The sequence below is a fragment of the Cryptomeria japonica genome, chromosome 7 (genome assembly GCF_030272615.1).
Source record: "Cryptomeria japonica chromosome 7, Sugi_1.0, whole genome shotgun sequence".
NCBI classification, from domain to species: domain Eukaryota; kingdom Viridiplantae; phylum Streptophyta; class Pinopsida; order Cupressales; family Cupressaceae; genus Cryptomeria; species Cryptomeria japonica.
In genome coordinates, this window is record NC_081411.1 from 241,285,639 (window position 1) to 241,307,878 (window position 22,240).

The following is a 22,240-nucleotide window of genomic DNA, read 5'->3' on the forward strand; positions in this document are numbered from 1 at the left end:
AGACATAAAGGTAAAATGCAAGGAACCTATTACTATATATTGTGATAACACTACAGCAATTGATATATCTAAGAATCCGGTATTACACTCTAAAACAAAACATGTTTCTATCAAACTGAATTTTCTAAGGGAAAAAGTTGAAGAAAAGGAGATAAAACTGGTTTATGGGAATACTAAAGAACAACTTGTAGATATTTTCACAAAACCTTTTCCTAAGGAGACTTTTGAATATCTCAGAGATCAGCTTGGAGTCATACCACCACTGGTAGAGACTTAGACAGTTGATGATTGTCATCAACCAGCAAAATTAAAAGACAAATCTTTTACTCCGGTCTTTGATGAGGAAGCTACTTCTCAGGGGGAGTAGTTGGTATATTGAATTGATTGGTATTTTGTATATGAACTTGATTTTTGTAACTTTGGCATTTGATGTCAAAGGGGGGGAGATTGTTGTCTAGGAGAGATTGTTGGTTTTTGGTATTTGGCATTTCTGTTTTGGCACTTTGATGGTTTTTCCATCTTGTGTTGCCATCAATGCCAAAGGGGGAGATTTTTGGTATTTTGGTATGGTTTTGTCATTGATGTCAACACCTACTAAAACAATAGCACTTTGGTGATCTAGCAGCATTCACCGGCAAGCAAGTAACTATTGCATAGTTACCGGTATATGGTTCACCAGCAGGGTATATGGTTCACCGACAGGGTATATGGTTCACTGACAGGATATAATGATCACCAGCACTTGGAATGATATGGAAGACACTTGGTAATGTCGAAGACATCGTGTGGACACTTTGTTTTGAAGAATTAATCATTGGTATATTCATATTCACATATTTGCTTTTATCGGCAAATAGGTCCAGGGTTACCTAGGGTTACATCGGCAGGTTTATCTTTTCTAGATCAGCATGGCACACTATGAAGATGATTAATTATTGTTGTAAATGCATTAAGCTGACATGTTCAATCAGTTATTGCATTGGATATTATATTGTTTGTAAAATGTTTTTATTGTAATATCTTGAAGGGTCGACCTACTAAAATTGGTCTTAGGTTATGGTATAAATGTAAGATCTTATTTGTAAGATCGAATGTGGAATGTGAGAAAAAGGATTGCGAAAAGGTATATGCGAGATTAAGCAGAGGTATACATGAAGATATCATTTGAAGGTGAAGCTAGGTTTTTGTAGAAGCATATCAGCATTACACCGGTACTAAATCCAGCATATGAAGATGCTATTTTTTGCAGTACATTCTTATTGGATTTGACCATCCAACTGTAGTCAGTGTGACTCTCATTTTGTGATTGAGTAGTGAGCTCTAGGCTGTTGGCGTTTCTACATGTGCAGATCCCTTTTATGTACACTTATTATCTGCAGTAGTATCATCTGATTGTGGGTAAGGTTTCCCATCGTGGTTTTTCCCCTTACAGGGTTTCCACATACAAATATTGTTGTTATGTGTTATGGATGACTTTTGCTTATGTTTCATGCATTAATCTTTACCGGTATAGCAATTTACTATTAAAACTATCTACCGACATACTTAATTGGTTTACCGGTACTAAGCATTAAGTTGGTTAAGAGTTTTTGGTTTGAATTTATTTGACAACTGATTCACCCCCTCCCCCCCCCCCTCTCAGTTGTCTCCGGGACCTAACAGGGTTGCCTTCTGCCGACCAAATTTGCATCCAATCTAATCCAATCCACCTTGGATCACACACATGCTTTGGAGGAATAAGTCATCACACGTTTTCCAACTGTCCAAAGTATGTTTGCTAAAAATAGCATACTCGACCATGATTTTCGACAATGAAATCTGTTGACTCATTTGTGACCCAACTATTTCCTTCTTGAGGTCCTCTTGCAATCTAATTTCCTTGTTTCGATCCAGGCACCAACAACTCCCTGATCTTCCTCTGTCATTCATTCTTTCTTGAGCCGCATTAATTTGTTATCGACCTGTGATTTATGGTTGTTTCATTTAATGTCAACTAACTGCTCCAACAACCATGTCAATGGAAACGTCACCAACCTCTGCATGCTCACCACCTCAACTCCATATGACATCACGTCGGTATACACTCAACTTACCACCACAGGGATGGTTTAAACTTGAATAATCAAAAAAATCATACCACACAAGCTCTTACCGGTAAAACCTTCTCCTACTGCTATCTCGTTGCATACACTACACCGGTAGCTCAACTTCACCTCCGGTGGTTTGTGATCTCTTTGTCACTCTACCTCTTTACCACAAACATTATCACAAACAAACAACTAGCCTTCATACTAGTTACAATTTGACATGCCAACACACAACTTCATATCACCTCTTATCGGTGATGTCACTGATAGTCTTAATACCTTCTTGTCTTCCATGCCTTCATACCGGTTTTGTCATCCACCATACAGGTTGCCAAGGCTTCATGTTAAACTTCCTTATGTCGGTCCAATCTTCTTCATACTGGGTTGACATACCCTACTGATAGCTTGCAATACCAGTTGACATCAATGACAACTCAATGCCAACAATCTCCCCCTTTCGCATTGATGTCAACATTATCTTTTCCGATTTATCTCCCCCTTTGACAACAATGTCAATACCTAGATGTGTTAGATTGAATCATTCACAAGAGAAGATAATTGGTGATCAGAATGCAGGTGTGCAAACCAGGAGAAAGATCTGAGAGAACTCATGTTTGATATCTACAATTGAACCCGATAGTTAAGGAAGCACTAAAGGATGATGATTGGGTGAATGCAATGACTGAAGAATTAGATCAAATTGAGAAGAATCAGACATGTTCACTTGTTCCTAGATCGGAGGATAAGAATGTAATTGGAACAAAATGGGTCTTCAGGAATAAATTGGATGAAGAAGGAAGAATAGTAAGAAACAAGGCAAGGTTAGTCTGCAAAGGGTATGCTCAAGAGGAAGGTGAGGATTATGGTGAAACATTTGCACTTGTTGCTATATTAGAAGGAGTAAGGATGTTGTTGGCATTTGTTGCATATAAGGGATTCAAAGTTTACCAAATGCATGTCAAGTCAACCTTTCTAAATGGGATTCTAGAAGAAGAAGTATACATTGAACAACCAGATGGATTTTCCTTGACTGATGATAAAGACATGGTATGTAAATTGCATAAAGAACTATATGGTCTAAAGTAGGCACCAAGGGCATGGTATGAGAGATTACATGTATATTTGATCAAAATTGGATTCCAACATACCATTGAGGATAGCAACATTTATTTGAAGACTGATGGAAATAAGATGTTGATAACAAAAGTGTTTGTTGATGACATAAATTTTGGTGAAAATGATGATATGTGTATGGACTTTAGTGATATAATGAAAAAGGAATTTGAAATGTCTCTAATCAGTGAAATTAAGTTCTTTATTGGCTTACAAGTTCATAATTGGATGGTTGTATCTTTATTTGTCAGACCAAGTATATCAAAGAGGTGTTGAAGACTTTCGATATGGAAGACTGCAAACCGATAGGGACATCGATGGTGACTAGTTGCAAGTTGTCAAAGGAAGACGATTCCCTTGTTGTTAGTTAAAAAGAGTATAGATCTATGATTGACAAGCTACACTATGTTGTCCATAGCAGACCAGACATTTCTCATGCTGTTGGATTAGTGGCTAGATTTCAAAAAGAGCCTAAAGAGAGTCGCATGGTGGCTATAAAGAGAATTTTTCAATATCTCAAAGGCACAGTAGACTATGGTTTATGGTATCCCTATAAAGGAGATTTTACTCTAGATGTCTTTACTGATGTTGATTGGGAAGGTAATATGGACGATCAAAAAAACACAACCGATGGAGATTTTCTACTTAGAGGAAGATTAGTGGCATGGACAAGCAACAAAAAAACTTGTTTTTCTCAATCTACAGCTGAAGCAGAGTATGTAGCTGCATCCATGAATTGCACACATGCAATATGGATGAGACATGTGCTAGAAGGATTCAAGATAGATGTGTTAGAACCAGTGACTATATATTGTGATGATACAAGTGTAATATACATTTCTAAGAATCTTGTACTTCATTCTAGAACCAAGCACATTGAATTGAAGTATCACTTGCTAAGGGAAAGAGTTCAAGAAAAAGAGGTGAAGATGGAATATGTGAAAAGTAAAGATCAGTTAGTCGATATCTTTACTAATCCCTTACCGAAGGCTACCTTTGAGTTTCTTAGAGGTAAACTAGGGGTTAGACCCCTACACCGAAAGAACTAGAATGATGGAGATCCATCAATCATGTGGATTTCATGTTTATTTTTCACTAAGGATTGATGAAGGTGCAGACTACTCCTTTGGGGGAGCAAGTCTAATGTAAAGTTCTGATGTAATGCTCTATTATAATTTTTTTGATTTGAGTAGTAGAGATGATGGAAGAGGCAGCAACAAAATTGAAGTCAAGTGATGCATTTACATCTTTGGCATTGTTGTCAAAGGGGGAAAAGATAATAATAGAAATCAGATATGGCAGATATGGGAGAAGTTGAAGATCAGAAGATCAGATTAAGAGAAGCATTGGTTAAGGGGGAGATGTCAAAAGGAGGAGATTCGACAGAGACGTGATACCGACAAGCAAGTTGCAGATGATGATGTTACTCTGATTGGTGTTGCCTTCAATGTCAAAGGGGGAGATTGTTGGCATTTGGCATAACTAATACAGATGAGGTGATGCAGTTGAAGATGGATGACTATACCGGTAAAGAAAGAAGTCTATTTGTGATGAAGAGATTGAGATTCTATGAATAGATGACATGATCAGTTATTTGCATTGTCATTAATGTCAATTGATATTCTTGATTTTTTGTTTTGTCATATAAGTGATTTGGTTTACCGAAGACAGGGTTTACCAGCAATGAATTAAAGTCTATGAAATAGGACTTTAACCGGTAAAGGAGAGATGTTTTGATTGCATCAGATGATCGACGATGTTTGGTGATTTGGGGTTTGGATGGTGAGCTTGTATCATGGAAAGGTGTTGTATGCGGGAAAAGCAGGTCGATAGAACTCAAAATGCGAAAAATGGAGTTCTATGGAGCCTTGCTCACACACACACAGGACTTCTTGGTGCAAGCTATGGAGTAATGAAGTATTACTCAGCTTCCCAAGGTGGGTCCCATGGTTCTCTATCTTACAATGTCCCTCAAACCAATGTTTTTGCTCTCAGATCACTGAGCAAAATGGTTTAGGGATGGCAAATGCAAGAACGAGGGATGCTTTGATAGATTTTAGTATGAGATGCATCCTAAGCTATGCATGATTCTAGAAATGCAATAAAATAGATTATAAGATGAAAAGGTTAGTATAAATACTATCCTAACATGATATATTAGTCTATGATTGAGCTAAAATGATAAAGAAAGTATTCTAAACATGCATATTTAGACTAGTTCCTGATTTAAAAGAGAGGCTAAAATGATGATCATATATGAAATGAAAGCTTGAATGTATTTGAGCATAAGTATGATACTACAAATTTGAAGGATGATTAAAATGGAGGAATGAGAGCTCTATTTATAGAAAGAATAGGGCAATGGATGGTCGGGATTGAAATAGTTGATCAAGGGTTGAGTTTGAAAGTTGGGGATCCATGTTTGCAATTTGCACCAATGAAATGGTGACAAGTGTCAACATAAGGTTGGATTGAGAGAAGGGGTTGGAGGCATTAAATGCCTGAGGAGACCTTATGGTTATCTAGAGAGGTAAGGGTCAAGTCTAAATTAAGATTACCCACTGGATTAAGAGTTAATCCAAGGATAAACCCTTGTGCAAATGATTAAGAGATAATCATGGTCAAAGCATTAAAGGCTTGATGAGACCCTTGGGTTGGATGAAGGTTGAGTTAAAAGAAATTCTTTAACCATGTAAGAGGGTTTGAGTTAACCATTAATGGTTATGAAGACTTTGGGGAATTAAGTGGTTGAAGGCTTGAAGCCTTTAATGGTTATCAAAGACTTTGAGGAATTAAGTGGTTGAAGGCTTGAAGCCTTTAATGGTTATCAAAGACTTTGAGGAATTAAGAAGTGACCTCCCCTTGCTTAGGGATGTGACAAAGTTTAGAAGATGGGTTAGGCTAATTAGAAGCGATTAGAAGAGTCTGGAAGGGATTAGAAAGGGGTTTGGGATTTTGCAAATGGATGGAGGGATAATAGGATTTAATTGAAATAAAGTAATTTAATTCAATTTGGTTGCAATTTGGGGAAATTAAATAAATTAGATTTATTCAATTTTAGGATAACTATTTAATTAAATTTGAATTTAATTAAAAGTGGATAGGGGGAATTTAATTGAATAAAATGATTTATTCATTAAATGGGTATAGTGAATTTTATTTAAATAAATTGAGTAATTTACTTAATAAGATAGAAGAATGTGGATAATTTAATTAAATTAGATTTAATCAAATAGAGAAATGAACATAAAATATTCATTTAGGAATATGGTCATTTTTATACATCTACAGGTGTATCTGACCGGAACCGAAACTTGTGGAGATTACTGTAAGGCGTGTTTCAAATTTCTCATAAATTTTTGCTAAGGTTTTAGTAGGGCTTAAGGACCAATGAATAAATCATCAAAGCGGTAATGATTTATGTTATGATGGTGATCGACGGTGAGTATGCATGAAGTTGGTAACATGGCACAACCAACATGAAATATATAAATGTTGTTTTGGCATCATTCAAGGAATATTTTCTTGGGAATCAACTAAACACTTAGTAGAGTGTTTTGAGGGTTTGACTTTGGTATAGATCAGATTTTTGTGATGGGTTATGATCAATCAACGGTTGATATTGCATTGTAATTTGTTGTAATGATCTGTATATTGATCTATGATGGTCTCTTATGATTTGAATTGTAAATTATGTTAGACACTTCAAATAACTGGAAGACAACTGAGAGGGGGGGGGTGAATCAGTTGTCACAAATTACCGGAACCTTAAGCAATTAAAACTTTAATATCGGAACCAAAAACATTAATACAAGATTGCTTAAACCAAATACTAGAATAACAGTTAAATCAACTAAGCATAAACAATAATCACATAATAAATACCATCCACATGACACCAAGATTTATACGTGGAAAACCCGGTAAAGGGAAAAACCATGGTGGGAAGCCTATCCATAGTCAGATATTACTTTTGTAGTAAGTATGTGAATTACAATTGAGGGGCTTGCATTTGCAGGAAGGCCAAGAGCCTAGAGTGCAATGCTCATCACAAAATGAGTCTCAATGACTACATAGAAATCCAGACTGCAATCCAGAAGAAGTGATTGAACTGTAAGGCTAGCATCTCCTATGCCCGAGTATAGCTCTAGTTAAGCTCAATACTGGATGACTAAATCCTCTTACATAAACCCAATTCAATCTCAAATGATTGACCAAATCCTCTACCTAAATGATATTACATTATTCTCAAATTACATATCCATATCCCATTCTTATATTTGATCTACAATGAGATCTTACATATATATATACAAACCCTCGACCATAAACAATCAGGTCGGCTACCAAATGATAAACCAATTACATAATTACAAAACATGTCGGCCTTAGACCAAAAAAATAATATCCAACACATAAGACATCTCAAAAACATATCGAGAGGTCCAATCCACATGTTACTTTAAGTCGGTCAATAACCTAGATCAATCAGGACCCAATATAGGTCCACACGCTAAAGCAATGATCTCCATCCACCAAGTCTTGAACATAATCACCATCAGAATCCTGAATCTCCACCAGAAGCTGTACCAACACCACTTATGCATATCATCAAGGATCTTCATCAAAATCTTTGTTAGTGAAACCCTCATTGAAACCACAAGCCAAGCTTCCAAGCAAGTAGGATACTATCTAATCACCAAACCAAAACCAACTGGCTGAATATGAACATGAGTATCAGAATTAAGACAATTCCATATCCAAACCATATCAGAGCCTACCGGACCATGCCAAATCCAAACCAACCATAAACCACTCAACCTATCGGGACCAGAAGGGTGTCAGTAAAGCATCCAAGCAGCTAGTGTTGGCATCAATGACAAAACGTCAGTGACACACATAATCAATTCATCCAAATGGCCAACAATCTTCCCCTTGGCACCGATGGCAACACTAGATGTGAAAAACATATAAGTACCAAGAAATGCCAAACAAATCTCCCCCAATGGAAGACAACCAACAATCTCCCACATACAGATGTAGTAATGAAGTTCTGAAACAAAGACAAAACTTCCCCTGTGAATGATATCTCTGTAAAGCTCTGAAATTTACATATATCTCTCCCCCTAATTATACAACTCCTTAATTTTTTTCTTTTTCACATCAATATCTCTCCCCCTTTGACATCAATGCCATAAATATGACAGAAATATCAAAGAGAAAACATAAACCATTGAATCACAAAGACAACTAATCCCCCTGAGCAGTAGCATCCCTACATCAGTGTCGAAATGAAAAATATCTCTGATAATACATATCGGACTGATGCCAAACTGCATCAATCAAGTCTCTACCGGAGGGGAAAAAACTCCCAATCTATCTCTGAAGTACTCAAATGATTCCTTAGGAAATGGTTTAGTGAAGATATCTACAATTTTCTCTTTGGTGTTCACATACACCAATCTAACTTTGTTTTCTTCCACCTTTTCCTTCAAAAAAGTTGTACTTGATATCTATATGTGCTTTTTCTTAGAATGAAATACCAGATTCTTTGATATGTCAATAGCAACAGAGTTATCACAATGAATAACTACTGATCCATCACAATCCACCTTTATATCCTTCAACATTTGCTTCATCCATAGAACTTGTGTATAGTTAGTAGCAGCACCAACATACTCAACTTCAATAGTAGAAAAAGAAGTATATGATTGTTTCTTGTTGATCCATCAAACCAACTTCTTTCTAAGAAAGAAAGCTCCACCAAAAGTACTTTTTCGGTCATCAACGTCTTTAACCCAATCAGCATCTGTATATGCACATAACGTAAAGTCGTCATCCTTAGGGTACCACAAACCATATTTTGATGTACCTTGCAAGTATCAAAAAATACTTTTCACCACACTCTCATGATTTTCTCTAGGATCACTCTAAAATATTTATACAATACAAACAACATTCATTATGTCAGGCCTAGTCTGAGTCAAATAAAGAAGACCTCCAATCATTAATTTGTATCTTGTAGGATTTACCAGTGCAGAAACATATTTTCTTGTCAATTTCTCTCTTGTAACCATAGGAGTACTTACCGGTTTAGAATACACCATACCAAATTTTTTCAACAATTCCCTATCATACTTAGTTTGACAGATAAAAATACCTTTATCAATTTGAGTAATCTGCAAACCTAAGAAAAATTTCATTTCCCCAATCATAGACATTTCAAATTCTTTCTCCATATTCTTAGAAAATTTCATGCATAACTTATCTTCACCTCCAAAAATAATGTCATAAACAAATACTTCAATAATCAATATATCATCATTAGTGATTTTGTAATATAAATTACTGTCAGTATTACCCTTAGTAGAACCAAGCTTCAAAAGATATTTATCCAGCCTTGTATACCAAGCTCTAGGTGCTTGTTTCAATCCATGTAAAGCTTTCCTTAGCCTGCAAACCGTGTTTGTATCATCTGATAGTGAAAAACCGTCATAATTCTCAATATAAACTTCCTCATCAAGATCCCCATGATTCAAAAATGCACACGTAACATCCATCTAATAAACCTTATAGTTTTTGTAGGCAGCGTAGGCAAGAAATAATCTTACACCTTCAATCCTTACTACAGGTGAAAAAGTCTCTCTATAATCAAAATTTTCCTTCCTTCTGAGAATATCCTTTACAAACCAATCTAGCCTTATTCCTTACAACTTCACCATCCTCATTCAATTTATTCCTAGAAACCCATTTAGTTCCAATAACATTTGTATTTTTAAACCGGGGAACCAAGGTTCATGTGTTATTTTTCTCAATCTGATCTAATTCTTCTTCCATAGCTTTCAACCAATATTCATCTTTACATGCCTCAATTATTGATACCGATTCAACTTGTGAAATTAAACATACCTCAGTAGTTGTCAGTCTTCTTCTTGTCATTACTTCATTGTTCTCATCCTCAATGATCTAATCTTTTGAATGATTCAATCTCACATACCAAGGAGTCTTCTAACTCTCTGTTCCTCTTCTTGGTTCTTCAGTTACTGTAGAATTTTCTGATATAGTTGGAGTAACTCGTTCAACACTTTATTTTTGTAAAGGTGCCACCGATTCATATATAATTTTCTGATACCTCTATTTAGTTCATCCACCTTGACAGTAACACTTTCCATAATTCTCTGCAATCTCTTGTTATAACATCTGTATGCCTTTCTTTCATTAGAATAACCAAGAAATATGCCTTCATCACATCTAGGATTAAATTTTCCAATGATATCATCTCTCTCGATATAACATTTGCTACCAAATTTTTTGAAATACTTAACTGTAGGTGTATTGCCAAACCATAATTCATAAGGCGTCTTGCCAGTTTTTCCTTTGATATGTACTATGTTGAATGTATAAACCATTGTGCTCACTGCTTCTATCCAGTAGATATGAGGTAGACTAGCTTCCATCATCATTGTTGTAGTAGGGTCCAAGATAGTTTTGTTCTTCCTTTCCACAACTCCATTCTATTGAGGTGTCCGGGGAGCAAAAAATTATCTTCTTATACCATGCTTCTCACAAAAGTTATTAAACTCACCAGATGTGAATTCTCCACCATGATCCGATCTCAAACATTTAATCTTCAATCCTATCTCAGTTTCCACTTTAGCCTTAAAAATTTAAACTTTTCAAATGCTTCAAATTTTTCCTTTAGAAAAGTAACCCACATCATTCTAGAATAATCATCAATGATTAACATGAAATATCTATCACCTTGAAAACTTTTAACTCTAGCAGGGCCACACAAATCAGTATGAATAAGATCAAGAACATCATTAGATTTGTCTTGTATAGTCCTAAAAGAGGTTTTGACCTGTTTCCCTATTTGACATTCTTTACATACCAGATTATAGGGCTTCATAATCTTAGGTATATCTCTAACCACCTTAGTTGAATTAATCTTCACAATGCAATCAAAATTCACATGACGCAGCCTTTTATGCCATAGCCAACTCTCATCAATTTGTGTAATCAAACATGTCTTCGCATCTGAATTCAAATGAAATATATTACCTTTTGTTTGTGTACGAGTTGTAATCTCCAAACCAGATCTATTAATGATTTTGCATTTTTCATCCTTGAACTGTAATTAAAATCCCTTATCCACCAATTGTCCTACACTCAAAAGATATGCCTTAAACCTTCAACATAATAAACATTGTCAGTATTGTTCTTACCATCCAATTATATAGTTCATTTTCCTTTGATCATACATGCTTTGTCATCTCCAAATCTGACCAGACCACCATCAAATTATTGCAAAGATAGAAACTTCTCTTTATCTCTAGTCATATGATCTGAACAACCATTGTTAATTACCCATTCATCCTTTTCTTCAATTTTAGCAGAAAGTTCCTTCTCTTCAGGTACATTCTCTTCCAATGTCGGAACATCTTCCTTGATATCTAGGAACACCCATTCCTTCTCATTGTTGGAACGACTAGCAGAGTCTTCTGTCAGTTCATCATCAGAATCAGTAATGCCTTCCTCATCCGATATGTAGCATGGTTTGTCTCTGTTTTTCCTGTACTTATACTTTTTCTGATATCGAGGGTTATGCTTAAAAGATCTTCTAACTCTTTTTTCTAATCTTGAATTCCTTTTAGGACATCTAGATGCAAAATGACCAATATTATTACATGCAAAACATTTAAAAGGTATTTTTCCTTCATACTTACTTCCTACCGGTCCTTTAGGTACTCTTCTAGCAAATAGTGCTTCAAGTTGTTCAAACTCATCATCTTCTCTCTTGATATCATCCAATTCCTTTGCATATAAAGATTTCCAATCTTGCTTACTGGTTGCTGGTGCATATGCATGAAAAGATGGTTCAGACTTCATATCTCTATAAGGTCCAAATTATTTAAGCTCAAAAGTGGATAATTTCCCAACCAAAGTATCTTTGTTGATAGATATATTGGCCATTTTTCTCAACTCATTAATAGAAGTAGCCTTCATTTTTTAAGCCAGTGGTAGGGCTTGTTGGCCATTTGGTGGAATTGATTATGTGTTGCATTGTTGTTTTTTTATTGATGCCAACACTAGCTGTTTGGATGCTTTACCGACACCCTTATGATTCTAGTAGGTTGAGTGGTTTCTAGTTGATTTAGATTTGGCATGATCTGGTAGGCTCCGGTATAGTTTGGTGATAGAATTGGCTTGTTCATGATACTCATGCTCATATTTGGTTAGTTGGTTTTGGTTTGGTGATCGGATACTATCCTACTTGCTTAGAATCTTAGTTTCTGGTTACGATGAGGGTTTCACCGAAAGAGCTTTTGATGAAGATCTTTGATGAATTACATAATTGGTGTTGGTGCAGCTTCTGGTGGAGTTTCAAGATGTTGTTGGTGATCATGCTCGAGACTTGGTAGATGGAGATCATTGCTATAGCGTGTTGACCTATAACGTGTGGATCATTCCTATAATGTGTAGATTGGACCTGTCGCATTTTTAGGATGTCTTATGTGTTGGATATTATTTGTTTGATCTAAGGTTGACATAGTTTGTAAATTTTTAATTGGTTTATTATTTGGTGGCCAACTTAATTGTTTATGGTCGAGGGTTTGTATATATAGATGTAAAATCTCATTGTAGATCATCATGGTTATGTTAGAGGTCATGGTCAAGGAATGTAATATGCGAATAATGTAATATCATTCAACCAGAGGATTTGCTTGATCATTGGAGATCAAATTGGGTGTATGTAAGACGATTTAGTCCTCCGGTATTGAGCTTAATCGGAACTGTACTCAAGCATAGGAGATGCTATCTTTTGTAGTTCAACACTTCTCCAGATTGTAGTATGGATTTCTATGTAGTCAGTGAGGCTCCTTTTGTGATGAGAAATGTGCTCTAGACTATTGGGATTCCTATAAGTGCAAGCCCCTCAATTATAATTCACATACTTACTACAGAAGTATTATTTGACTGTGGGTAGGCTTCCCACCATGGTTTTTCTCTTTACTAGGTTTTCCACGTATAAATCTTGGTGTCATGTGGATGGCTTTTATTATGTGATTATTGTTTATGCTTAATTTGTTTTAACTGCTATTCTGGTATTAAAGTTTTAAATTGCTAATAGTTTCGGTAATCTGTGACAACTGATTTTGATGCAGGAGCATCCTTAGTTCACAACAATCTTGCATCAACCAAAAACATTTTCTTTTCTATTTTATTTTTTGTTTGTAGTTTCAGTTTTCCTTTTTGTGTGTCCATATTTTGGCTCATTGGTTCCTTTGGAGTTGAATTCTACTTGAATACTTGACAATTTTTCTTTCTTTCAAACCGCATCTCATTTGGATCACTTTTCGGCAAGATATCGCTACTAGTTTTCTTGATGGTTTCTTGTTACTGGTTGCTTGAGACCTATTAAAGTAATCTATTGGAACCCATTCCAAATCTTGCAGAGCTTTGGACGTTGATCTCGATGTTTCTTGGCATGTGGCCAACCTTCTACATTTCATCCTTTGGATTTTTTCGAGGAATCTCTTGGTGGAGGCTGACGTTGTTCATTTTGCACGTTAGGTCTTGTTCTTCGGGTTTTGATTCTTTTTGGGCCAACCAGATCCTTTGGGTCGATATATATATTTGTAATCATGCTTTAGAATGTAATTGACCATAGAGAATAAAGGAGTATCAGATAGATAGATTGTGCCTAGAAGATAGATCTTTCAATTCAAGGTCTCGGTGTGACCTATTCTACGGCATGTGTGCTAGTATGTTGTAACCCGGTTGTTACCAGTTGGATGTAATTAACTTTCATGCAATAAAACTATTTGTTATGCATTGCCTCCATCATATCTGTCTATTATGTTGTGTTTACTCTTGCTGACCGATATGGACAAATCTCCTCGAGGTCCCTCCTCGCCGGTGACTACACCAAGTGGTATCAAAGCGAAGTTCGTTCCAGTGGTTGTGTGTCCAGAATCTGGTTGTAGTGTGGAAGATTGCAGATCTGACCTACAATTGTAGAGGACTAGCGTGGATCAATGGTGTGAAGAGGAACTAGGAATGGTGGAGCATGTGGGCATCCAGACCCCGTTGTAATGGAGATGTTGCGAGGAATAGCAGCCCAGTTAGAAGTTGTCTAGATAGCCTAGAGAAGAGACCGATATCTTGAGGATGTGAGAAAAGATGAAGGAGAAGAAGCCCTGATAGAACAAGTGAACATACCGGCAGTTGATCCAAAGGAGGAAAGGTTTTTAAGGGTTTTGAGTAGGGCGAACACTAAACCTCATTTTACCCCACCAGAATATGATGGAAAGTTATATTTAGATGAATTGATGGATTTGATCTTGGAGATGGAGAATTATTTTGATTTTGAAAACACTGTAGAAGAGAGGAAGGTGAAGTATGCCTATACCTGGTTGAAGGGTCATGCATCTCTTTGGTGGGAGCACTTGCAAGTTGATAGGAAAAGAAGAGGTAAATAAAATATTAAGACGTGGGATAGGATGATTGCTAAGTTAAAATGAAAGTTTGTCTTAACAAATTATCAAGTAGAAGTACACCGAAGCATTTTACAAGTTGAACATCAGATTCAGACATGTTGATAAATTATTTCAACAAAATGCGAGATATTTGAATGGATTGCGGATGTCTATACAAGATGAACTCAGTATGATCAAATTAGAGAGTGTTGAAGAGGCTTACCAGTATGCAATCAAAGATGAAGAAAAATTGAATAAAAGGCATGAGCAGAGATAGAGAGGTAGAAGTGAAAGGTTTACTAGAGGAAGAGGATACACTGGAGGAAGAGGAACCAATACAGAACAGAACAAGGACAAGGAAGTGAGCAAGGAAGATAATTCGTATCGGAAGGATGATAGAAATTTCTACCGGAGGAGAGAACTAGATGGTTATTAGAATGAGAACTTTGGAAAATAAGACAAAAGGACATTCAGAGGAACATGTTTTAAATATGGAGGAGAAGGACGTCATGCCTTTGAATGTAAGAAGTAAGAGGCTACCGGAAGAGTGAGAGTGGTGGAAGAGAACCCTATCGGACTAGACAATAAACCGGAAGATGGAGAAGTGTTGATGGTGAGGAGAGCTTTGTGTCATACCGGAGGAGATAAAGAACCCTTACAGAGGAAGAACCTGTTTGGTGCAGGAGCACCCCAACAATGAAGCCCCTTTTCCATTTTTCATGTTTGTTGTAATAAAGATCCACTTTTGTAAGACCATTTGTCAAGTTGGTACACATAAAAACCACTTTGTCAAACTTGGTCAACGGATCTATGGTAGACTAGGAGGAGTCATTTTTGTGTGTCTTATGTGCTTAAGGTTCATTTGGAAACCTTTGGAGTGCAGAAAAATGCATAAATGGTCGATAGAGCAAATGTTGCAAAAAGGCGTAAAAGTTGCACTATTGGCATAACTTGTCCTGATAGAGTCTCCTTCTTGAAGAATTGTCAGCGGGTATCGGCGTAACCCATTTGAGCACCACCCAATAACCCAATGGAGGGGCGACATTTTGAAGGGGTTTGCATCGGGTATCAGCGTAGCTATTTCGAGCACCACCTGATAACTCGATGGAGCAACGACATTCTGAAGGAGTTTTCATCGGGTATCAGTGTAGCGAGTTTTCCCCACTCGTGATGACCTGATAGAGTAGCATACTGAAGGAGTCAGCATCGGGGATCGGAAGTTGAGGATCTTGACTTACCCCGATGACCCAATAAGTCAGCACACTTGGAGTTTTGGCATCGACTATTAGAGAAACTGTTTGGAACTCATCTCGATGACCCAATTGAAAAGCGGACTTGTGTTCACCTGTTATTGGGTATCGACAAAGAACACTTGAAGTTATCTCGAAGAGCTGATGGAAAAGCGCACCACCTTGAGGACATTTCATCAGACATCGGTTGGAGAGTTTTTGAGCTACTCCAAAAACTCGATAGGAGTGCACCACTGGCAGAGTTGTGATCGGACATCAAGAGCACTGTTTTTGAGTTAACCCAATGACCCGATAGAACCACATTATTGTAAAACATTTCATCGAGCATCAAAGGTCATGTTTTCAACCTATGCCGATGATCTGATGGAAGTTGCCAACTGCCAGAAAATGTAACCAAAAAGGAATTTAGTCTCCCAACTCCTCCCAACGGCTAGACCAGTTTGAATTTCAGTTGAGGACGTTGGTGGAGACCTATTTCAACAAGTTTGAATCATTTCCAAGAGAGAGCGGATTGATTCAACAAATGTAATTTGATCTTTTGGTGCAGACATAAATATAGTTGCAGGTTTCACAGAACATCTTTTTGTATTGAAATTCAATAATTTTCATTGGTAGGAATTGGCATGGGCATGAAGGCTTAAATTGTGTAGTTCCAATTGTTTTCAAATTGGCTTAGGATCTGGGTGGACACATCTGAGTCAGAAATTCTTCTGTTCTAGTCTAACAACCAAGGTAAAGTGAAATCAGGGTTTCATCTAGCAATGGCTCTAACTTGAGATTCCTGCATTAGACCACAACGGCCATTAGGGGAGTTCAAGTTAGAGAAATTTACGTTAGGGCTCTGGTATTTGCAGCCTAGGAAGAGTCAACACTTAGGTTCCACACCATACCCTAGGCCAAGCATGCCCATGTGCTTGGTCTCAAAATTTAGGAAGTAGGAGTGCAGAAGGACTCTGAGAGTGGACTGAAGAAATCCAAGGTTGGATTGTGTATGTAGGAGCATCCTTAGACCTGAACTTAAGGTTTATTTGGCCTTGTGAATTCTTTTGCAGATTGTTCCTTTAGAACCAGACCTAGTTACCTCTATTAGGCCTATCTGGCTGAGAGGAGTTCAGAGGTGTGTGAAAGGAGTTGGAGCCTGTCCTTTGGGAATTTGAAAGTACTCGATAAAGGGTACTCAAATCTGAAGGTTGTTTTCTTCCTCCTTTGGAGAAGTTGAGGCTGGTTTGTAGAAAACAGTGTCTAGAGGGCTACAAGCTGAATCCAATCTGGCATAACAATATTGTAACACTTGGGTGTTGCGGGTCTAGGAGCTGTTGGGGATCAACTTGGTTGATCAAAAAAAGTCTGAAATAAGACAGGGGAACCTTTTCCACTCCCTAAACCGAAGGGTTCGAGTATTTCCACGTTTTGCTAATTTGGCTTGTCAGCCATTAACCTTAGCATGCTAAGTAAGGAGACTTTGTTCACTAGGTCAGAGTGAACAAGAAGGATTGATCATCTACAGAAGGTTGGAGTTAGGGCTTAATTGTGCTTCACCTGCTGACCTCTGCATCAAGTGGTATTAGAGCTTAGGCAAAGCCTAAGGGAAGAAATAGTTGAACATGTCTGACCAAAACCAAGAAGGAGAGGAGGAGATCCTTAGGATCCCTCCGAAGGTGACCAATGTTGAACTTGCAAAGATAGTGCAAGGATTGAGCACTGAACTGCAAAGTTTGAAAGGCAAGCTTGCGAGGAGGAAAGAAGGTCTAGTGGAAGAAAAGGGAGAAGAAGAGGAGAACCTGAAGTAGGAAGAAGAGGAAGATGAAATTCCTACAAACCAAAGAGACCTTGTGAATGCCCTCAAGTTTGTGGCTAGAAGGACTTCAGATAGTAAGTCAAAGTTGCCCATGTTCAGTGGAAAGATGGACCCAGTCCTAGTCATGGAATGGGTGGATACATTGGAAAGTTTCTTTGAATGTGATGAGATCCCTGACAACGAGAGGGTCAAGGTAGCAAAGACAAAATTGAAAGGTGCAGCATTAACTTGGTGGAACTTCACTCAAGGAGAAAGGGTGAAGGCAGGAAAGAACATGATCACTTCATGGAAGGTGATGGTTGCCAAGATCAAAGAAGCTTATTTACCTGAAGATTATGAAGTACAACTTCATAAAAAGAGGCAAAACTTGAGACAGAAGGAGATGGATGTTAGTAGCTATACTGAGGAATTCCAAAGGCTATGTTTGAAATCCAAGATAGTGGAAGGTAAAACTGAGAAGGTGGCTAGATACCTGAACGGCCTGAGAATAAACATTCAGGATGAACTGAACCTTTGCAACCCAGAGATGGTGCAAAAGTGCTATCAATTAGCACTGAAGGTCAAAGAAAATCTCAAGAGGAGGCAAGACCAAAACAACAGGGGCAGAGGCAAAAAGGACTTCAATAACAGAGGTAAAGGAATGTCTAGTGGAAAGGGATAGAACTTCAGACCCCAAGGAGATTCAAACCAAGAGAAGTCACAAGGAGAGAGCAGTTATAGAGGTGGATACAAAGGCAGGAGGTCCAATAGCAATGGTAGATTTGGTGGGAGAAATGGAGGCCCTATGAGGTGCTTCAATTGCAACCAAACAAGCCACCATACAAATAGATGTTCAGAGAAGACAGGATCAAGCATGCAAGGGGATAGGAGAACAAACCTGATCCAGGAGGATGCACAAAGTTCTCACTCACCCTCAAAGGATTTGGATCCAGAAGGAGTATGCCTAATGATGAAGAGGACATTGTTGAAGACACCAGCACCACAAGAACCACCACAAAGGAAGACGTTGTTCAAGACCCATTGAAAGAGCCACGATAAGGTCTATAAACTCGTTGTTGATTTTGGTTCAATTGAAAATTTAGTGTCTAAAGAAATGGTAGACAAACTCAAACTTGTAAACTTGTAAGGTTTGATAAGGGAAAGTCTGAGCCCTTCTGTAGTACCAACAATATTAGCACCTAAGAAGAAGGGAGAATAGAGGATGTGTACCGATTCAAGATCAACAAACAAGATCACAGTGAAATACTGGTTTCCCTTGCCTGGGATGGATAACATACTGGACTATTTGAGTTGAGAAAAATACTTTACAAAGATATATTTGAAGAGTGGAATCATTAGATCAAGATCAGAGAAGGTGATGAAAGGAAGACAACATTTAAGACAAATTAAGGATTATATGAATCGTTGGTGATGCCTTTTGGATTGACTAATGCACCAAGTACTTTCATAAGGCTGATGAATGAGGTCTTGAAGAAATTCTTGGGTAAGTTTGTTATTGTGTACTCGGATGACATTCTGACTTTCAGTAAAACAAAAGAGGAGAATTTGTTGCAGTTAAGACAAGTTTTGCAGAGGTTGAGAGAAGAAAAGTTACTGATCAATATCAAGAAGTGCACTTTCATGAAGGGTGAGCTAGTCTATTTGGGCTTTGTGATATTTGAGGATGGTTTGAAGATGGACCCTAAGAAAGTGAAATCCATTGTTGAGTGGCCTACACCAGCAAGCATTGGAGAGGTAAGATCATTTCATGGATTGGCTAGTTTTTACTAGAAATTTATCAAAAATTTCAGTTCAATTTTGTAATCCTATGACTGAGACCATGAAGGGAGATCAGAAGGAATTCAAGTGGACCACTAGAGCAAACAAAAGTTTTGAGTTGTTGAAATATAAAGTGACTGAGCATCCTATGTTGACTTTATCAGATTTCAATAAGGTATTTCAAGTGGATTGTGATGCAAGTGGAACAATAATAGGAGCAGTTTTGAGTCAAGAAGGGAGAGAAATAGCATATTTCAGTGAGAAATTGAATGATGCCCAAAAGAGATATTCAATATATGATCAATAATTTTATGTCATAATTCAAGCCTTGTATAAATGGAGACATTACTTGTTGCCTAAGGAGTTTGTGTTGTATACAGATCATCAAGCTTTGCAATCTTTGCAATATTTGAACAGTTAGAGTAAGTTGAATCAGAAACATATGAGATGGGTAGATTTATTGCAAAGTTACACCTTTGTGTTGAAACATAGAATTGGGAAATATAACAAAGTTGTTGATGCATTGAGTAGGAGAAGTAATTTGCTGACAGAGATGAGAGTGATAGTATTAGGTTTTGAAGATTTGAATACCTTGTATGACAAAGACCTGAATTTTGCAGAACCTCAAAAAGCATATAGAGAACCGGTTATGGTTGATAGGAGAAAATGGTTGGATTAATTCATTCAGGATGGGATGTTATTTAAGGGAGTTCAGTTGTGCATACCTAAAAGTTCCATGAGAGAGAACCCGATAAAAGAGAAGCATAGTGGAGGTTTAGCTAGACATTCTGGCATTGATAAAACAACTGTATTGGTGAGTGAGTATTACTTTTGGCCTCAGATTCATAAGGATGTGAAGAGATATAAGTAGAGTTGTAGAGTTTGTAAGTTGAAAAAGGTAGTAGTCAGAATGTGGGATTGTATAAACCTTTAACAGTACTAATAAGACCTTGGGAGGATATAAGCATGGATTTTGTACTTGGATTGCCTAAAACACCGAGAGGGAATGATTCTATATTTGTGGTAGTGGATATATTTTCAAAGATGGATTATTTCATACCTTGTAAGAAGACATTAGATGCATTGCATATAGCAGACCTATTTTTCAAGGAAGTGGTAAGATTGCATGGATTACCTAAGAGCATAGTTTCAAATAGAGACACTAATTTTCTTGGCTATTTTTGTAGAACACTATGGAAGAAGATAAAGACATATTTGAAGTTCAGTTCTACTTTTCATCCGTAGATTGATGGGCAGACATAAGTAGTTAACCGAAGTTTGGGAAACTTGTTGAGATGTTTAGTGGGAGATAACACCGGAAGCTGGGATTTGATCCTTGCACAAGTAGAGTTTTCCTATAATAATTGAGTGAATATAAGTACTGGAAAAACACCTTTTGAGATGGCCACCAGAGTGCAACCTAAAGGAATAGCAGAATTCAGAGACATTAGCAGTGAAGATTGAAAGAGTTCAAAAGAAGAAGAATTTGCAAATCACATGGAAGCATTGCATATTCAGGTTAAACACCATTTGGAAGACATGAATAGAAAATACAAGGAGAAGGCAGATGAGAAGAGGAGACATAAAAAATTCAAAGTTTGAAATGAAGTGATGGTCTATTTGAGAAAAGAGAGATTCCCAGTTGGGATTTATAATAAGTTGTAGATGAAGAAGTTTGGACCTTGTAAGATCTTGAGAAAGTTCAGTTCTGGAAATGCATATGAGGTGGAGCTACCAAATAGTCTGAGTATTTCACCTATATTCAACATTACAGATCTTCATGAGTACCATGAACCAGAATTCAATAAGGACAATATTACAAACTTGGAGAAATAATTGCACCGGAAGGAACCAGATCAGATTGAAGAGATTTTGGGCAATAGGATTGGCCGTACTACCCGAAGCAGTCAGTACAAAGAATATCTTGTGAAGTGGAAGAACAAACTAGTGGAAGATTCATCTTGAATTTCTCAGGAAGAGGTAGACCACCTTGGTTTTCCTCTGACTTTACCAAAGTGAGAGGCTCGCTTTTTATTAACCCTGGATGTCTGATGTAGGAGCATCCCCGGTTCACAGCAATCTTGCATCAACCAAAAACATTTTCTTTTTTCTTTTGTTTTTTGTTCGCAGTTTTTGTTTTCCTTTCTATGTGTCCCAATTTTGGCTCACTAGTTCTTGTGGAGTTGGATTCTACTTAAAGACTTGATCATTTTTCTTTCTTTCAAACCGCATCTCATTTGGATCACTTTCCAGCAAGATATCACTATCGGTTTCTTTGATAGTTTCTTGTTACAAGTTGTTTCTTACCAGTTGCCTAAGACCTATTCTAGTGATCTACCAGAACCCATTCCAAAGCTTGAGGAGGCTTGGACGTTGATCTCGATGTTTCTTGGTGTGTGGTTGACCTTCTACATTTCATCCTTTGGATTTTCCAGAGGAATCCCTTGGTGGAGGCTGACTTTGTTCATTTTGCACATTAGGTCTTGTTCTTTGGGTTTTGATTCTTTTTTGGCCGACCAGATCCTTTGGATCGATATATATATTTGTAATCATGATTTAGAATGTAATTGATCAGAGAGAATAAAGGAGCATAAGATAGATAGACTATGCCTAGAAGATATATCTTTCGATTCAAGGTTCCGGTGTGACCTATTCTACCAGGCCTGTGTGCTGGTATGTTATAACCTGGTTATTACCGGTTGGATGTAATTAAATTTCATGCAATAAAACTATCTTTTATGCATTGCCTCCATC